Below are 18,616 nucleotides of genomic sequence, written 5' to 3' on the forward strand. Positions count from 1 at the left end.
GGTTGAGGGAAGATGGAGGAAGCAGGAGCAGGCGTGGATCTTAGAAATAACGGTGGTGAAAGTGAGGAAGATTGGACTACGGTCCAAAGAAATGGGAAACGGAGCAAAGTAGTTTTGGGAAACATAACACCTAGTTCTGTGAATGTCCCCTCTTATCTTGTAGGAGTACAGTTTTTTGAGGAGGAGTGGTTTGAGTTGCCAAATCTGAAGAATCCATTTGAAATATCCAGACTGGTGGAAAGAGTGATGGGTAAAGTAAATGCAGTGAGGATTACGAGAAGTGGACTTCTTTTTATTTTGTGTACTTCTGAGGAACAGAAATAGCTGGTGTTGCGTCGCACCTGATTCGAGAAGGTTGCCATGTCGTGCGTGGCTCTTTGGAGCAGGGCACCCGTCAACGGGGTAATATCTGGCGTTTTGTGGGAAGTCAATGGGATGAAAATGAAAAATATCCCTGGAGTGATTGATGCACGTCAAATGAATTGAGTAGTTAATGAAGAGAAAGTGAAGAGTATCTGTTCTTTTGTTTTTTGAGTCCATCCCTACCCAGATGAAGTTGGGGTGTATGAATGACTGTGTAAGAGCGTTTGTCCCAAGATTGCAGCAGTGTGATCGCTGAAGTGCCTTTGGACATGTGGAAAGTGTCTGTAGAAGAAAGAAGCCAAGGTGTGAAAGTTGTGGAGAAGATCATGTTGACTGGTTTGAATTTTGATTGTGTGAAATGTTGCAATTGTGGTGGGAACCATGTTGCTTCATCTTTAATTTGTCCTATGAGGTGTGAAGGAAAATGAGTTGGCTAAAGTCAGGGCCAACCAGAACATATTATATGCAGCAGCTGTCAAGAGGGTTGAGGGAGCGAATGGTCCTGAGGGCCAATGGTGGAGGATAGGCATTCACGGCATGAGGCACATGTTGCCTCTCTTCAGAAGGACCCAAATATTCTACAGCTTAAGAAGGTTGACTTTTACTCTTTAGCTATGTTGATCTGCCAAAGCGGAAAAAGTCTGGAAAGATGGACATCATTGTGGATGCGGCAGAGCTACATGAAAGGCTGTCACGAGCCGCACTACCTTCTCAGGCCCCAGAGCCTGAGTGGGGAGATATGGAACGTTGACGGACAGAAGAAGTGGGAGTCTGTTTTTCTTAGTTTAGTGTTTTTTGTTGTTGACTATTTTAGTTGTGAAGAGTAAGTTAGTTATCCCAATCAAGTATGGTTTTCTTTTCACTTTGAATCCAGTAGTTGGATGTAGTCCACCCCAATGCAGATGAACAAAAGGACGGGTTACACTTTTTATTTTATTTATTTAAACTTTAAATAATCAGTTAAGAACAAATTCGTATTTACAATGACAGCCTACCAAAAGGCAAAAGGCCTCCAGTGGTGAAGGGGGCTGGGATAAAAAATAATAATATATATATATAGGACAAACACATCACAACAAGAGAGACAACACAACACTACATAAAGAGAGACCTACTGTAAGACAACAGAATGGCTGGAATACATAACAACACAGCATGGTAGCAACACAACATGACAACAACATTATTGGGCACAGACAACAGCACAAAGGGCAAGAAGATAGAGACAACAATACATCACACTTGACTAGTGCAGGGTTGATATTTGGCTAGGGAGGGGTGCGCGTTGAAGAGGAGGAATGACGGAGTTCCTCATATGTATTCCGTACCAGCTATATCAGTTATATCTGTTTTTTTCGGACCCACTGTTCAATCTCCCCCGCTTTCTTGTCGTGCACGCTTGACGGAAAGGTCGAAACAGTTGGTTGCTGAACGAAGGACAGAAACTGCATGTCAATGTTCCTGATGAATTTTGTTTTTCTAACTGACCATTGGAACTTTTCTGACAGTCTGTGCTGTAAAATCTGCACGAGAGGTAGGTGACAACACGAAAATTAGGTTGGTTTAACTTGTAAAATTGTAATACAGCAGTATTAGTGATGCTACACTGTTATTTGAGGTCTATCTACTGAATCCTTATTAACGGGTTCAAATTCTAGATAGACGTGTTACTTTTGATCGTCATATTTATTTTATTTCAATAAACCACAATGCTAGCTTATTGTTGTGTACATAATTAATTTATTAATGTAATGGGTATTCATTTCTGTCCATCTTCTGAAATGGTATGTGCATATGTGTTATTCTATTTGTCAATTTAGAACCACCGGTAAACGTGTGGTTAACTAGCATTTTCCACAGCACTTTTCACTCAGGTGTGGCAGCACCCCACCACTTTTTGATTTGGTTTAATAAAAAATATTGTTGCAAAAGCGTTAAGGGCTACAAAGTAATATTTTTTACACTAATTTACACAATTTGTCACCTTGTGCACAATTAATCTATGCTTCACATCGGAGTGTTGCAGGTTCTGTGCGTGTCGAGCAAACAGATTCGCAGAAATCAGAGGTTGCGGGGCTAGGCACTACGCACTAAAGAATGCAAAACTCGCTCTTCACTTTCCAACAGTATTTATTTAGCAAACACGATAACGCAACACTTCCTACAGACACAAGCAAAAACAATTAACAGAAATGTTGCAGCAGCTACATCAAAACATTACCAATCTGACATGGTGTATGCCATAAAAAAACTGAAAAATGTCAGGTCTCATTAACTGGCTTACTGATAACAGTCGCAGCTGAGTACAGCATACTCTGCCAAGGTAAACGAACCAGTAACATTATGCATTTATAGCCTATTTTTTTTTTCTGGAGAAAATGTAATGTGCTCAAATTTGGTTTATATTCGAACTTCGGCTGGTTTAAGCCACCCTAGACATTTTCGATCCAAAATGATTAACTAGAAAATCAGTCAACATAATAGTAATGACATGGATAGACTGTGAGTAACTTTTTAATTACAGATGCATCTAACACCGTAGTAATGACATGGATAGACTGTGAGTAATTTTTTAATTACAGATGCATCTGCGGACTAAATTCCACTTCATGATGAAGGAAGTTTATTATGAACTTCAACAACAGCATTGGAGTTGAGACCAGGTTTTGTGGAATCTAGCTCTAACTACATTGACTCGCGCAAGGTGGATATATATATATATATATATGTATTTGAAGTATTATGAAATGTCTGTCTTTTACCTATGTTTGTCCTTCTTTATTTGCTGAAATTCATACTTTTTCTATAAATGTTAATTAAAGACAACCGTGGACTGTTTTCTCATTGCTGTTGCTCAAAGATGGCAACTCAAAAGTATGGATTTCAGCAAACAAAGGCACACAACTACAGAGGACAAACATAGGTACAAGGTGAGTGTTTAAAAATGTATTTTTTTTAAAAGTATTGACCCATTATTTCAACTATTGACCGAATCAATGTAGTTTGAGCTTGATTCCACAAAGCCTGGTCTCGGATCCACGGCGTTGGTGAAGTTCATCAGAAACTTCCTTCACCATGGAGAGGAGTTTATTCTTCTACAGATGCATAAGCCTACACGATGCAACCCTAAATAAAGCAAGTTCAGCCATGTTAGTTATATTGTCCAATTGCAGTTGTTGTCTCTGTCTGTTAGTCTAGTTTTAAACTAGAATTCATATGAACAAGTACAATGTTACTGCAGTTTGACAGGGTTTTCATCATTGCACTCTTTTAAAAAAAAACTTCCAGTTGGAACCAAATAAGGTTCTTCAGAGCAATGCCATAAGACAGGATCATCAACTAAATTCAGCCACGGGACAAATTTTGTTTTTTCTTGAGCGGATGGTCAGGGGGCCGGAACATAATAAAACATTATTTGTAGACTGCAAATTGACTGCAAAAAGAAAGCCCAAAACAGATAATATTTGACTATAACATCATTTCCAACCTCGCTTACATTTTGTATATTTTGTCTTGCCCATTCACCCGCTGAATGGCACACACACACAATCCATGTCTCAATTGTCTCAAAGCTTAAAAATCCCTCTTTAACCTGTCTCCCCTTAATCTACACTGATTGAAGTGGATTTCACAAGTTACATCAATAAGGGATCATATCTTTCACGTGGTCAGTCTATGTGATGGAAAGAGCAGGTGTTCTTAATGTTTTGTATACTCAGCGTATATCTCTCTATTATGCGTGGGGATACTTTGGAACAGATTTCCAAAATTAAAATCACTTCTAGCTGATTTTCTGGTGTTTTTTCAGCCCACCAAGTTTTTTCAATCTTCTATGTCAACAATAAAACATACAGTATATCTATTTTTTGTGAGGAGCTCATAAAACTTTGTCGGCCAAATAAAATCAGTTGGGGAACCCTACCATAAGTGAACCATTTGAGGTTTTCTGAGGAACCTTAAATGGGATGGGTCTTTGACAAATCATACAAAAATCAAGTCTCAAATAACCATCATAAAGATTCTACGAAAAACCTTTTATGGTTATTTGCGGGACTCAGATGGTTATTAAAATTTTGGTAGTTCTTGTTTTCTGGGTGTTGTTTTAACACTGTAGGGCAGGGGTGTCAAAACTCATTCCATGGAGGGCCTAGTGTCTGCAGGTTTTTTCCCTTTCAATTAAGACCGAGACAATGAGGTGAGAGGGGTTCTTTAATTAGTGACCTTAATTAATCAATTGAGTACAAGGGAGGAACAAAAACCAGCAGGCACTCGGCCTTGGTGGAATGAGTTTGACACGTGCTGTTGAACCTTCTTCACCCATTTCCTAGAGTGCCTTTCGAGTGAATTTTAGAGCTACCAGTACCATCCATGACTGTGTTTTCTAGTGAAAGACATGGTTGTTGCATTCATTCATTTTCAGTTCTGTGACCTTCACCAAGCGAGATCCTAAGTGAATATGTATCATTAAAAGTCACATTATGCTGGCTGGCTAAGTGGTGTGTACATAAATATTAGTATCCAGCCAGAGTTGGGATATCCAACATTTAGAATTTTTGGCAATGAAGCCCGTTATCTACTTCCCCAGATTCAGATTAACTCGTGGATACCATTTTTATGTGTCTGTGTGCAGTTTGAAGAAAGCAATTGCGCTAACACTAGTTAGTAACTAACTAACATTAGCGTAATGACAAAGTCTATGGTAACTGCTAACATGCTAGTTAGATTTCCAGTCATTGCGCTAATGATAGTTAGCATTGGCTCGCAAAACTTCCTCTAACTTCCTTCGTACTGGATGCAGAGACATAAAATGTTTATCCATGAGTTCATCTGACTCTGAGGAAGTAGATAAAGGGGCTTTATTGCCAAAATCCCGTAGTGTTCCTTTAATTAATCAATCAATGTACATGCAAAAACAGATATAGATTTGTTTTTTTCTATAAATCAACCTGCAAAAGAGTATGCTGGGAAATATGACTGATGGATATGGTTTTGGTTAAACTCTGGTTATTAACGCCAACACTGGAGTTATTTTGTGTTAATTTAACTCCCGAATCAACAATAGAAATGTTACACAAAAAATGAACATTAGTTACCACTGGCCAATTTGCTGGCCAATTACCACTGGCCAATTAATTCTGAAGAACTGTATATGCCAAGTTAAGAACCCCTCCACTTAACTCAGTTTCTCTATCAGGCAAGAGTTCTCCAAGGAACCTTAAAGATGTCCTCCAGGGAATTTAATTGTATTTGTACTTTTCCTGTTGAGAAGCAATATCCTAAGTATAAATACAGTCAAGTACACACACTAAAGGCCCCCACAACTGCAGACTTCAAGGAGTAGAGCATTCAAGGAGTTGGTCTGATTGTGACTTTGATGACATCGCCTCCCCCTTGCTTTAGGAACAATAGAGAACAAAAGAGACCAACCCTACTTGTGCCATGTCATGAGGATACCTGGACCACCTATTGAGATGTGACTTTTTTTGTTAAGTAAATCAGGTGTTAAATGAGGTGTAAGGAGACTGAAGTCATAATTTACGAGCTGAGGAAGAACCATTTAAGAAGCTTAATTTTTTTCAGTGTAGGGCCAGAAGTTTTTCCAGGAATTTTCAAACCATATGACCTGATTAGAAAGATGCAAGTCCCATTATAGCCCATTTAAAACAATTTCAAATCAAAATAAAATTGTATTAGTCACATGCTCCGAATACGAGCCCCTAACCATCAATGCAGTTAAAAAAAATACGGATAAGAAATTAAAGTAACAAGTAATTAAAGAGCAGCAGTAAAATAACAATAGTGAAACTATACACAGGGTAGTACCGGTACAGAGTCAATGTGCGTGGGCACTGGTTAGTTTAGATAATATATACATGTCGGTAGAGTTATTAAAGTGACTATGCATAGATGATAACAACAGAGAGTAGCAGCGGTGTAAAAGGGGGGGGAAATGCAAATAGTCTGAGTAGCCATTTGATTAGGTGTTCAGGAGTCTTATGGCTTGGGGTTAGAAGCTGTTTAGAAGTCTTTTGGACCTAGACTTGGCGCTCAGGTACCGCTTGCCTGTCGGTAGCAGAGAGAACAGTCATTTTACAACTGATTAATCCCTTTGTGATACCGTACAGGGTCCGGAGTTTCATCCAGGCTGAATCACAACCTGCAGTGATTGGGAGTCCCATAGGGCGGCGCACAATTGGCCCAGCGTCATCCGGGTTTGGCCGGTGTAGGTCGTCATTGTAAATAAGAATTTGTTCTTAACTGACTTGCCTAGGTTACCTGATCATTCACCCCACCACTCTGGAACCTGTGGTACCACCTATATATTTTTTGAAAAAGCAATTTTTTCCAAAGAAATGGAAACCTGAAAAAGCCAATGCGTGCGTTTATGTGACAAAGGTTTGCGCCTTTTTATTACATGATTATTAATGTGTAATATCTATTTTAGTGAAAATATTAGGTAAAGATCATATGTAACATATTATCCGCACTCAATAAGATGAATAGGCCCAATTATGGGGGCTCTCCCTTTTAAACCATTCGCTACAGGAGTTGCTTTCAAGTTTTCTGAGGCTTTCATATGTGACCGACCGGCTCGATTTGGTCTTTTTTACATTGGATAAGAGTAAAGTCTCAGAGCTAGAAAATGATATATTATACACTACAGTTGAGGAACAATGGGGAAAGTAATTCTGCTTTGAAAGTTAATAAACTTGTAACCCCACTTTTGAGGAAATGGCCCTTGAATGTTTTGGTAAACCTATTAGAGAGCTCTTTGTCTACACCCATTCAGCATCATTCACATCCTCTTAAGCGTTAGTTAGCCCCACCCATCTCTTTAAGGAGTCATATGATTATTTTTTTATTTAACCTTTATTTAACTAGGCAAGTCAGTTAAGAACACATTCTTATTTACAATGACGGCCTACCCCGGCCAAACCCTAACCCGGACGACGCTGGGCCAATTGGACTCCCATTTTATGGCTGGATGTGAGAATGGAATTAAACCAGGGTCTGTAGTGACGCCTCTAGCACTGAGATGCAGTGCCATAGACCGCTGCTCCACTCGGGAGCCCTGTGAGGCCATGTGCTAAACAGAGTGAGTACGGTAGTGTACTAAACAACCAAAGATTTTGACATTGAAGGCTGGTTTATACTACGTCTATCGACATGTCTGTAGACAGTTGTCGCAGTGACATCATTCTATTGTCATCCAACATGACATCAGCAGCCTGGTCGTCCAAAATATCATAAGTGTTGTATTTTATCACCAAACCCGTCTGTTTAAAAATGTATTTAGTATATGTCAATCTAGCAAACCAGGTAACTAAAGTAAACTTTCTAAACAATGTTTTGTTTAGTTTCTAGTTTGTTAGCTGGCTAGCCAGGTCAAATAATGACCATATCATAGCTGACAGCGTCTTAACTTTAGCAAATTTTGTCAAGATCATTATTTACAAGTTAATGGCGAATGGCGAGTGTGACGAAATAAAAGCAGGGCAATTTTAGAACTTGGACACTGTCTCGTTGGCCTAACGTTATATCCTAATTTGACTTTGGTGCAGGTCAAGTTGTTCTTCACATTACAGTCTCTGCAGGTAGCTAACCAACTAGGTGCAATGTTAGCTTTCTGACAAAATTTGAAATGTATAATAACTGAAAATGTAGCTAGCTAGTCTCTTACCCATATACATGGATGACGGCGTCTCCCTCTCTGTCACGGATGCCGTGATTTTCCTTAGTTTGAAGATGTAATCCGGAGACATGTTTTATACAAAATCCTTCTGTTTTCGACCCTCTCCATCTCCTTAGCTATCAAACTCTGCTTCCACTGAGCATTCCACTGATTTCAACTTGGTCAACTTCTTCCGTGACAACAACACTGTTGGTCGGCATTAATTCCCATCACTGTCATCAGAAGACTCTACAATGTCTGGTTCAATATTTTTGGGGGACCTAAATCAGGGATTTCCTCATTGTCTGATTTGAGTCAGAGAGTCAGCATGGCATGATCATCCTCCAGAAAGTGGAAAGCATTAGTAACACGCTTGTAGTTCTTCGTGATTTCTTTAAAAAAAGCCACGTTAGAAAGGATTACCTACACATACTGACCAGGTCATGTTATAGACAGAAGATGCTACATCCAAACTCATCTCTCGGCAGGTCTAGCTCATCCATTATCTGAGCCAAACACGGCTAGCGGGAAGGTTCCTGGCTTTTTCCGTGACTAAACCAACTAGGCTTGTAATTTAACAATTTTATTCGTATTTACAGATGGCATACACATTTTTTTTTTATTAAGGCACATAAAAGTTCACATGTTTCAGAATGCATTTTGATAAAAATGTTTAGTTCACGTTCAAAAGCAGTAGCCTAAAAACGTTTTTCACAAGAATAATTTCATCTTAATGAAAAATATCCGTTTGGCTACACTGTCACCACCACATAGTCGATTGCTTTGATATGATTTATTCGCCACCACTTACACCAGGGGTTCCCAAAGTTTTTTGGCCCATGACTCCATTTTGATATAAAACAAATTTTTGCAACCCCAACATGTAAAAAAAAAAAAAAAAAGGAATGTAATTAACCAATTTGTACTTTTTTAATTGGAGCTATGACAGTCTGTCAAACTGTTTTAGACTGATTTGTAATAATATTTCAATCTGAAGGAAGTACGGTTTGAAGTGAATCAGAAAGGCATTGGGAAGTTCAGGAAAACATCAGGCAATAATTGTGTATGATCTTCTGTGTAGAAAATAACATAAATTATGTTCTTTTTCCACCAGTTGTCTGAGGAAAACAGACGACACATACTGTATGTGCTCCTGAGAGTTGTATCTTTCAGTGATGGGGTCATAAGATTTTGGAGCTTAAACCATTAAAAGGTTAGAGCAACATTTATAGGAAGAAAACAGAAACTATTCTGTTTATTACAACCGCATTTAGCGGCTACTGGAGGTTACTCACGTAACCCCGATTCTATGAACCAAGTGCAATTGTTTTCTCCAGAATTTCTCTCGCGACCCCATTTTCAAATCAGGCGAGCCCACATGGGGTCACAACCCCTAGTTTGGGAAACGCTGACTTACACTGTAGTTTGCCTTGCTGTACAATCATATGTACTTATTTGACAGTACACCGTTTTCAGAGAAAGCTCACTCAGATAACCTCAATAGTGGTGCGTCCATTGGAACTCTCTCTAAATTTTGCATCCATGTGTCTTGGACAGAGAATGTGCTCTTTAGTCTAAGATGATTATGCTAAGGCTAGAACAATTGCAACAATCAAGTGGGTAATTTGAGATGAGAACGGGTTTGAATTGATTTTCCATCAACCCTAAATTAATAAAGGTTAAATAAATAAATAAATATGTAGGTCAATATTTTCAACAACCATTTTGTTTCAACCATTTATCTTTTGTCATGTTCTGTTCTTTCCTTCTCATCTTTGACATGTCATTGAGAATCAGCCAAGCCTATTTGGGGATCTTGAAACACAGTCAAAATTCATAGGATTTATTGGCCTTATGCCATGTAGTTCATAAATTAGACAAATGCCTTTGCTCTAGGAAGCATGTTGGCCTATATGTGGGGGTGTCCTGTTTTTGTAAAAAAATACCCCCAAGGTCAAGTCTCCAACCATTACTTTTCAGTCTTTTTGGGTCAGCGAATGCCTGGTACAGTACAAAAAGGATGAGGTTTTGGTTGTAATTGAGAAACGCGCTGTACAAATGTTCAAACGGCAACGCCTGTGCATGACTGGTTTGAGCAGATTTTCTCCAGAAGATGTGTGCTCTCAGCTAGTGGAGTGTGGATACTTAGACTGGGAGGTGAATATGGTTTGGGATTGGAGTTTAGGGATAGGTTAGGGATATTCAGGGCAGTGGTCCAAAGTACCTCTTAAGGCATTTTGCTGAGTGAAATGAAGTACTGTACATTTTTCGACTTCCTCTAAGTATCTCAGGGATAAGAGTGGAGTAGTCCTTGCACCCCTCCCCAGTAGTTTTACACACTAAGCTCAGTGAGGCAGATGAGAGCCTCAGACGCATGGATTCAATGTAGAAAATGCTCGGGCAAGTAACAGTCTAGCTGGCTATTGGCTCACCTCTTTCATTTCTGGGTACGGTTAGATGAAAGTAATTTGGTGGATGGATGTGCAAGAAATGCAAACATATAGTTGATTCTTAAAGGGGAGATTGAACCCTGATCTCCGGTGTGAAGGCACATGTGCTTTTTGCCAGCTCTGCTGTGACATTTGATGTTTTTATCTATCTATCTATCCCCGGGGTCAATTTGGCTCGGAGTTGCTGGGTCTGTGCTAGCCTGCTGAGCTAAAGCCTAGGCATTTGCTGGGAAAGCCAACACACACATTTGGGTTTCGTAGTTGTGCTGTAATGTGTAGGAGCACGAGGCTGGGGTTTCTTGTATCTCTGAATTGGCCAAGTAGTGGCATGATGGTATAAGGTGATGTTGGATTAGTGTGGGTGTTATAACATCAGGCATGTGGGATGAGGTGTCTGTTTTTTGGTTGAATAGCCAGTGTGCACGAGTCTGTCCATTAGGAATCTTCTGCCTAGCGCTTTAGATTGGGCTAATGTGCAGCAAAGCTCTCCAAATAGGGAAAGTAAGTGTGTTGGTTGTTCTTCTATAGATGGTGTTGGCCCTGTATCTTATCCATACTCAGTAGGTTTAATAGGTGGGAGTTGCTCTCTCACGCTTCATTGCCAGCTGTTTTCAGGACTGAGTAGTGGGGAGGCTGCTTTCAAGGCAAGGTCACTGCTTCAAACGAAACACCAAAAGTCCCCCTTCATGTGCTTTCGCCCTGAAATAATAATTAAGGACGCAGAATGCTCTAGTAATTGTGCTTTATGTTTAAAAATACTTGAAATTGGCAACAAAAAACACCAAGGCCAGGAATATCCCAAACTTCAGTCAACATGGATTTATAACATTTAAAAAAGGAATATTTGTATGACTGTATGATTTTGTTATATGTTTGTCCTCTGTTGCCTGTGTTTTGCAAGGGCCAAGTTAAAGTGTATGATTTTTATACAGAGAAAGAGACCAGAGAAAGATCAAAAGTTCAATTTAAAATGCAAAACTGGGGCCGAACTGTGCTCAAAATATGTTGTTCACTGCAATCTGAGAATTTCCAAAAAACAAGAATAAGCCTTGGACTACATTAGAGCTGTGCGATATGGACAAAAATTTCCTGAATTGATGCGATAACGATAAATAGAATGATAAGTTTATAACATTAATGTGCACCAGTTTTTTAAAATGTATCCTTTAAATTACTGCTACTAGTTTGATGGTTGTAGCCATCAATTGTCCCATTTAACAATCACCCAACATATTTCATTTCAAACTTCACATTTCTCTAGTATAGGCTACTTATCATAATGAACGATATCAGCAAAATGCCTGCGACAAGTGGTCATATGTTGAACATTTTCGATTTATCTTCCCAGCTCTAGACTACATGTAGATTTATTCAAGACCGATGTATTATTCTAGACAGATTACAGTTCTCAGTGTTGAAATAGCACAGCTAGACAATACACTGGCTCATCTGTACTCAAGCTGGGACAGACAAGACTAAATGAGAAATCGCTGTTGAACACCCTGAGACAGAGGGCAGCGAGCGTACCCTGTTTGGCAGGAATTGGTGACTTGCGAGTCCTACTGCTCAGGAACAGTGGTAGCGGCAGCATGAATCGGTGTGTAAACGAACCAACACGACCTCATGGCTCTTCCTTGTTGCTAATCTCTTGTTCAATTTGAGGAGGACATGGATTTAACATGGAAGGTTTCACACTGGGTAGAGTGGGATATATTTCTGACAAACCCCTGGACCTACAGTATAGCGCTACTGCCAACACTAAGATTTACCATTGCATTAGGTTAGTTAAAATAAAGCCCTAGGAGCACTTGTTTTCAGTAAGTGATTTGTTTTACACCACAGATAATTAAAGTAGCTAGCCAGCTAATAGACTTATAAAATATCAAAACAAACTCTGAACCAATTACATTAATTTGGGGACAGGTCGAAAAGCATTAAACCTTTATGGCAATTTAGCTAGCTAGCTTGCACTTGCTAGCTGATTTGTCCTATTTAGCTAGCTTGCTCTTGCTAGCTAATTTGTCCTGGGATATAAACATTGAGTTGTTATTTTACCTGAAATGCACAAGGTCCTCTACTCCGACAATTAATCCACACATAAAACGGTCAACCGAATCGTTTCTAGTCATCTCTCCTCCTAGGCTTTTTCTTTTCTTGACTTTATATTGCGATTGGAAACTTTCATAAATTAGGTGCAACACCGACCTCGTTCGTTTTTCAGTCACCCACGTGGGTATAACCAATGAGGAGATGGCACGTGGGTACCTGCTTCTATAAACCAATGAGGAGATGGGAGAGGCAGGACTTACAACGCGATCTGCGTCAGAAATAGAACTGACTTCTATTTTAGCCCTTGCGCGAGCAGTGGGTGCAATAATTGAACAATATAGATTTCAAACTTGATTTTGCAACGCGCACGCGACGCGAGCGGTGTAGTCAGCCTGTCATGCTTCCAAAACGTGATGGGATAGTTTCAGCTATGTTTACATTTTGGGCATTGGGATATATGCACATTCCTAGCCTGTTGAAGTAGTAGTGAAAGTGTGCCATATAGCCTTTGCTAAGGGGAAACACTAAAAGATGATTTACATTTAAGAATGATTAACCTCTCCTTGGAACTGTGTTTCCCAGCAACACATGTGTCATAAAAGGCTACAGACGCCTGCTGCCTGAGCTCGTCTGAAACGTGTGTGTGTGTGTATACACCAATGTGGGTATGTCTTCTGTCACAGTGCATACATTTCTGACACACTATTTACACAAAAGGCTGGTAGCAGCACAGGGTCAGGCTTACAGCATCACCCTTACAGCAGTTTAGGGGTTAAATGTCTTGCTCAAGGCCACAATGGCACTAGGGGATGGCACCAGCCCTGGGTATAGTATATTTCAACTACATAATGTAGCTGTGCTAGCCTGGTTTGCCGTGGTAAGGTGGTGGTAGTAAATCTTAACTGAGACCTGAACACTTACATTAGCTCCATAAACGAATGCCTTTATCTCAGCAGGCTAACACAATCTTGCAGTGTGCATGAGACCCGGGCTTGAACCCACCTAGTCAGTAAGATCAGTAATTATCTGGTTCACCCACCAGACTTTCCTACTAAAAAAGGGGGCCCCCTACCAGCCGCGCTTAGTAGCTAGGGACGACCTTGCATGTATCTGTCTGTCTGTTTTTTGTTTCTATAGCTGTCTACCCATTGAGGTTAAGGTACGTTTATTTTGGCTGGCTTCCCATAAAAACTGCACTCAGAGCACTGGACTGTCGTAATGTGAGTCCTGCACCAAGTCAGACGTCCTGCAGTGTCACAATCAATCAATACACGGAGAAGACCCAGTATTTATCAATTGCACAATTAACAGTTTGTAATCAGTAATGTAGCTTTTGGATTACCCAAACTCAGTAACGGAATCTGATTACTTTCATTTACTTTCCCCTTAAGAGGCATTAGAAGACGACAAAATAAATATTACCAATCGATTGCACGACAAATCAATGTTGGAGTTTAACATAGTTGGCCATAAATGGATGTTGCATTTGACTTTAAGGGATGGTTATGTAGGCTTTTTCTAACCCATCTCTTTCTACTACAGACAATAATACTATTATGCTATATATTTACTTACAATACAATTTATTTAATACAATTCTTTATAGGCAGCTTATACTTCTTAAATTCAACCATTATTGGGTTAAAATACACAATGAGCCTACATTTGTGATCAGCCATGCACAACTAACATCTGTAAAGGCGTAAATAGCTAAATTACAGTGAAGCAATGTGATTCAAAACAATGCGGTATGTAAATAAGTATGTAATAAGTGATCCGTATTGCCCGTAGGCTACACTGCTGTCATCCTTATCTCCAAGCGTTTATTCAAGTTGAATAATCTTTGGATGCCGACAGCAGTCGCACCATTGGAAGACATAGATTGGACTGTAGCCTAAAACAGCCAATTCCTGCTTTTTTCCCGCAATCCATCAAGCGCATTTGATGTGTCATCATAGTGGTCTCTGACTTTCTCAGGCTGAAAAACATAAACTTGTGCCTTTTTCCAATGCTGATTTGAATGTCATTGAGATCAGAAAGGTGTAAAATAATTTCTAAATTGAAAAGTAATCCGAGAAGTAATCATACATTTTTTCTAAAGTATCTGTAATCTGATTAACAATATTTTTGGTGGTAATGTAAGGGGTTTGTTTTTCTGTAATTAGTCCCCAACCCTGTCTGTATGTTTTTGTGTATGCGTGTGTGGGTGTGCTCTGTTGGTTCCGTCAAGGCTCCGACGCGAGACTCATGTGACAAGGGCTACAAATGATCATGGATTATAAAGGGAAAACCAGCTGTGTGGCGAACAACGATGCCTCTCTCAGAGGACCTAATTGTTTTTAATGCTCCTGTTGAATTAACCCCGATCCTCCTACGAGGGCCCCCCGCTGCCCAAGAGGACTGTGAGCTCTCGATCTCTGTGGCCTAGGTGGGTAAGACTTTCAGGCGTGTGAATACTCTCAAAGCAGCCGGTCCAGATGGTATCCGGTATGCGCAGACCAGCTGGCTGGAGTGTTTCTTAGTACATATTTAATCAGTCTGTAATCCCCTCTTGCTTCAAGATGTCCACCATTGTCCCTCTACCCAAGCAACCAAAGGCAAACCTGCATAAATGTATATTGCCCTGTAGCACTCTATCATCATTAGGTGATTTGAGAGGTGGGTTAAGGACCATATCAGCTTAGTGTTGCATGGTATACCGAAACAGTACTTTTTTGATACTAGAACATGAGAAATGTCTCTAATATAATTTATTCTGTCAAATGTCTCACGTCGTCTACTGATTGAGAGAGGATCAAGTCTGTCTATTAGCACAGCTGATGTCCCCGTACAGTGCGAGAGCACAGTCCCTGCTCCCCTTACTTATTGCTAGCTCTAGCCTTCCAGTGAGTTCAGTAATTCCTCATGGGTGTCTGGGCTGCATTACCACTTATGCGGCGCAGAAGTTATCACACTTGAATAATGCAAAACAGCATGTAGAAATGTTGAAACTGTTAATTACTGTTCCCAAAACAATGTCCAGTACAGGCTAGAACACTGCAAGGCAAGAATATATCAGTAGCTGTCACGTTCCTGACCTATTTATGTTAGTTTGTTATGTGTGTTAGTTGGTCAGGACGTGAGGTTGGGTGGGCATTCTATGTTTTCTGTTTCTGTGTTGGTTTTGGGTTGCCTGGTATGGCTCTTAATTAGAGGCAGGTGTTTGGCGTTCCTCTAATTAAGAGTCATATTTAGGTAGGCGTTGTCACAGTGTTCGTTGTGGGCAATTGTCTTCCGTGTCTGTGTAATTGTTTGCACCATACGGGACTGTTTACGGTTTGTTCGGTTTGTGTAGTCTAATTGTCCTATTCGTGCGTTCTTCTTGTTTTATGTGAGTTCGTCGTATAGGTCTGTCTACACCGTTTGTTATTTTTGTTAGTTTATTCAAGTTCGTGTTTTTTCGTTAATAAAATGTCATTTCACTACGCTGCGCCTTGGTTCCCTTGGTTCACTACGCTGCGCCTTCCGAAGATGAAGAGGAGGAGGAATGCCGTTACAGTAGCTTCCAGCTTTGTAGGCAAACTTTCCTTGCTAGCTTACAGCTGAAGGCAACATCTATTCTCTACCCTAGTACATTGTTTGTGATACCACAACGCAAAATATTGCTGATTTTCTAACCAAATAATTATGAGCTCAGTTAGTCTCCCGTGCCTCACATCTTTGCTCGAGCCTTGAACTGACTTTGTGTGAATGACGTCATGGGTCTTAAAGGGAAAGAGCACACTTTTAGGAAAACAACCTCTCCCTCAACATCAGCAAAACCAAGGAGCTGATCGTGGACTACAGGAAACGGGGGTGAACACTCCCCCATCTGCATCGACGAGGCTGCAGTGGAGAGGGTCAAAAGCTCCTCAGCGTGCACGTCACAGAGGATCTGACATAGTCAAATCACACCGACACTGTAGGCGCAACAGTGCCTCTTCAACCTCAGACGACTGAAGAAATTTGGCATGGGCCCTCAGATCCTCAAGAAGTTTAACAGCTGCACCATCGAGAGCATCTTGACCATCTATATCACCACCTGGTATGGCAATTGCACCGCCGTTGACCGCAAGGATCTACAGAGGGTGTGTGCAGGCATTTACACCAGGCGGTCTCTGAGGAAGGCCCAGAATATTGTCAATGATCGAGTCACCCAAGCCACTCTGTTATCATCTGGCAAGTGGTATTGGAGCATCGGGTGTCTGACCAACAGGCTCCAAGACAGCTTCGAGGCTAGCAACACTAAAATATGCATGAGAGCACCAGCTGTTTTGGAAGACTGTGTGATCACGCTGTCCGTAGCCGATGTGAGTAAGACCTTTAAACAAGTCAACATTCACAAGGCCGCAGGGCCAGACAGATTACCAGGATATGTACTCAGAGCATGCGCTGACCAACTGGTAAGTGTTTTCATTGACATTGTCAACCTGTCCCAGACTGAGTCTGTAATACCTACATGTTTCAAGCAGACCACCAGTCCCTGTGCTCAAGAATGCCAAGGTAACCTGCCTAAATGACAATCGACCCGTAGCACTCACATCTGTGGCCAAGAAGTGCTTTGAAAGGCTGGTCATGGCTCACATCAACACCACCATCCCAGAAACCCTCGACCCACTCCAATTTGCATACCGCCCCAACAGATCCACAGATGACGCAATTTCTAGTACACTGCCCTTTCCTACCTTGACAAAAGGAACACCTACGTGAGAATGCTATTCATTGACTACAGCTCAGCGTTCAACACCATAGTGCCCTCAAAGCTCATCACTAAGCTAAGGACCCTGGGACTAAACACCTCCCTCTGCAACTGGATCCTTGCCTTCCTGACGGGCCACCCCCAGGTGGTAAGGGTAGGCAACAACACATCTGCCACGCTGATCCTCAACACTGGGGCCCCTCAGGGGTGTGTGCTTATCCCCTCCTGTACTCCCTTTTCACCCACGACTGCGTGGCCAAGCACGACTCAAACACCATCATTAAGAATGCCGGCGAAACAACGGTGGTAGGCATGGTCACCGACAACGATGAGACAGCCTATAGGGAGGTCAGAGACCTAGCAGTGTGGTGCCAGGACAAGAACCTCTCCCTCAAGGTGATCAAGACAAAGGAGCTGATCGTGGACTGCAGGAAAAGGAGGGCTGAGCATTTTCCCATTCACTTTGACAGGGCTGTATTGGAGCGGGTCGAGAGCTTCAAGTTCCTTGATGTCCACATCACCAAAAAACAATAATGATCCAAGCACACCAAGACAGCCGTGAAGAGGGCACGACAACACCTATTCCCCCTCACCAAACTGAAAAGGCATGGGTCTTCAGATCCTCAAAATTCTACAGCCGCACCATCGAGGGCATCCTGACTGGTTGCATCACCACCTGGTATGGCAACCGCTCAGCATCCGACCTCATGCGCTACAGAGGGTAGTGCGTATGGCCCAGTACATCACTGGGGCCAATCTTCCTGCCATCTAGGACCTCTATACCAGGCGGAGTCAGAGAAAGGCCGTAAAAATTGTCAGACTCCAGCCACCCTAGTCATAGACTGCACGGCAAGAGGTACCGGAGCGCCAAGTCTTTTTCGACGCTGCTGCTACTCGCTGTTTATTATCTGTACATGGTCCACTTTACTCCTACCTACATGTACATTTGATCTCAATTACCTCGACTAAACTGTACCCCCGCACATTGACTCGGGACTGGTACCCCCTGTACATTGGCTCGTTATTTTGTTACTTTTTTTCACTTTCGTTTATTTAGCAACTAGGAGTGGGGATGGTGAAATCAGCTGTCAATCAACAGCTCATCAATTTAACCAGGGAAACACAAACAGTAGCCTATCATTTGTTTTCACACCTTTCATTATGTGCAATGTAAAAAAAAAAATGTCGTTCTGCCCTTGAACAAGGCAGTTAACCCAGTGTTCCCCGGTAGGCTGTCATTGTAAAATAAGAATTTGTTCTTAACTGACTTGCCTAGTTAAATAAAGGCTAAATAAAAAATGTGACAATAGGCTAATGGGTAGCCTACAGAATGTATTGGAATATAATCAAATAACAAGGGGTTTA

The 18,616-nt window shown here is 41.1% G+C and overlaps 1 protein-coding gene across 1 annotated transcript in view; it reads left to right on the forward strand.

Moving 5' to 3' along the window:
• The first annotated feature begins 1,634 nt into the window (after positions 1-1,634).
• esr2a (estrogen receptor 2a) overlaps positions 1,635-18,616 on the forward strand; it is a 43,429-nt gene continuing 26,447 nt past the window's right edge. The window contains 2 exon segments of the mRNA XM_055872484.1: positions 1,635-1,897; positions 9,150-9,248. The gene's annotated coding sequence lies outside the window, so the exon portion shown is untranslated.

Source organism: Salvelinus fontinalis, chromosome 20, assembly GCF_029448725.1.
Source record: "Salvelinus fontinalis isolate EN_2023a chromosome 20, ASM2944872v1, whole genome shotgun sequence".
NCBI classification, from domain to species: Eukaryota; Metazoa; Chordata; class Actinopteri; order Salmoniformes; family Salmonidae; genus Salvelinus; species Salvelinus fontinalis.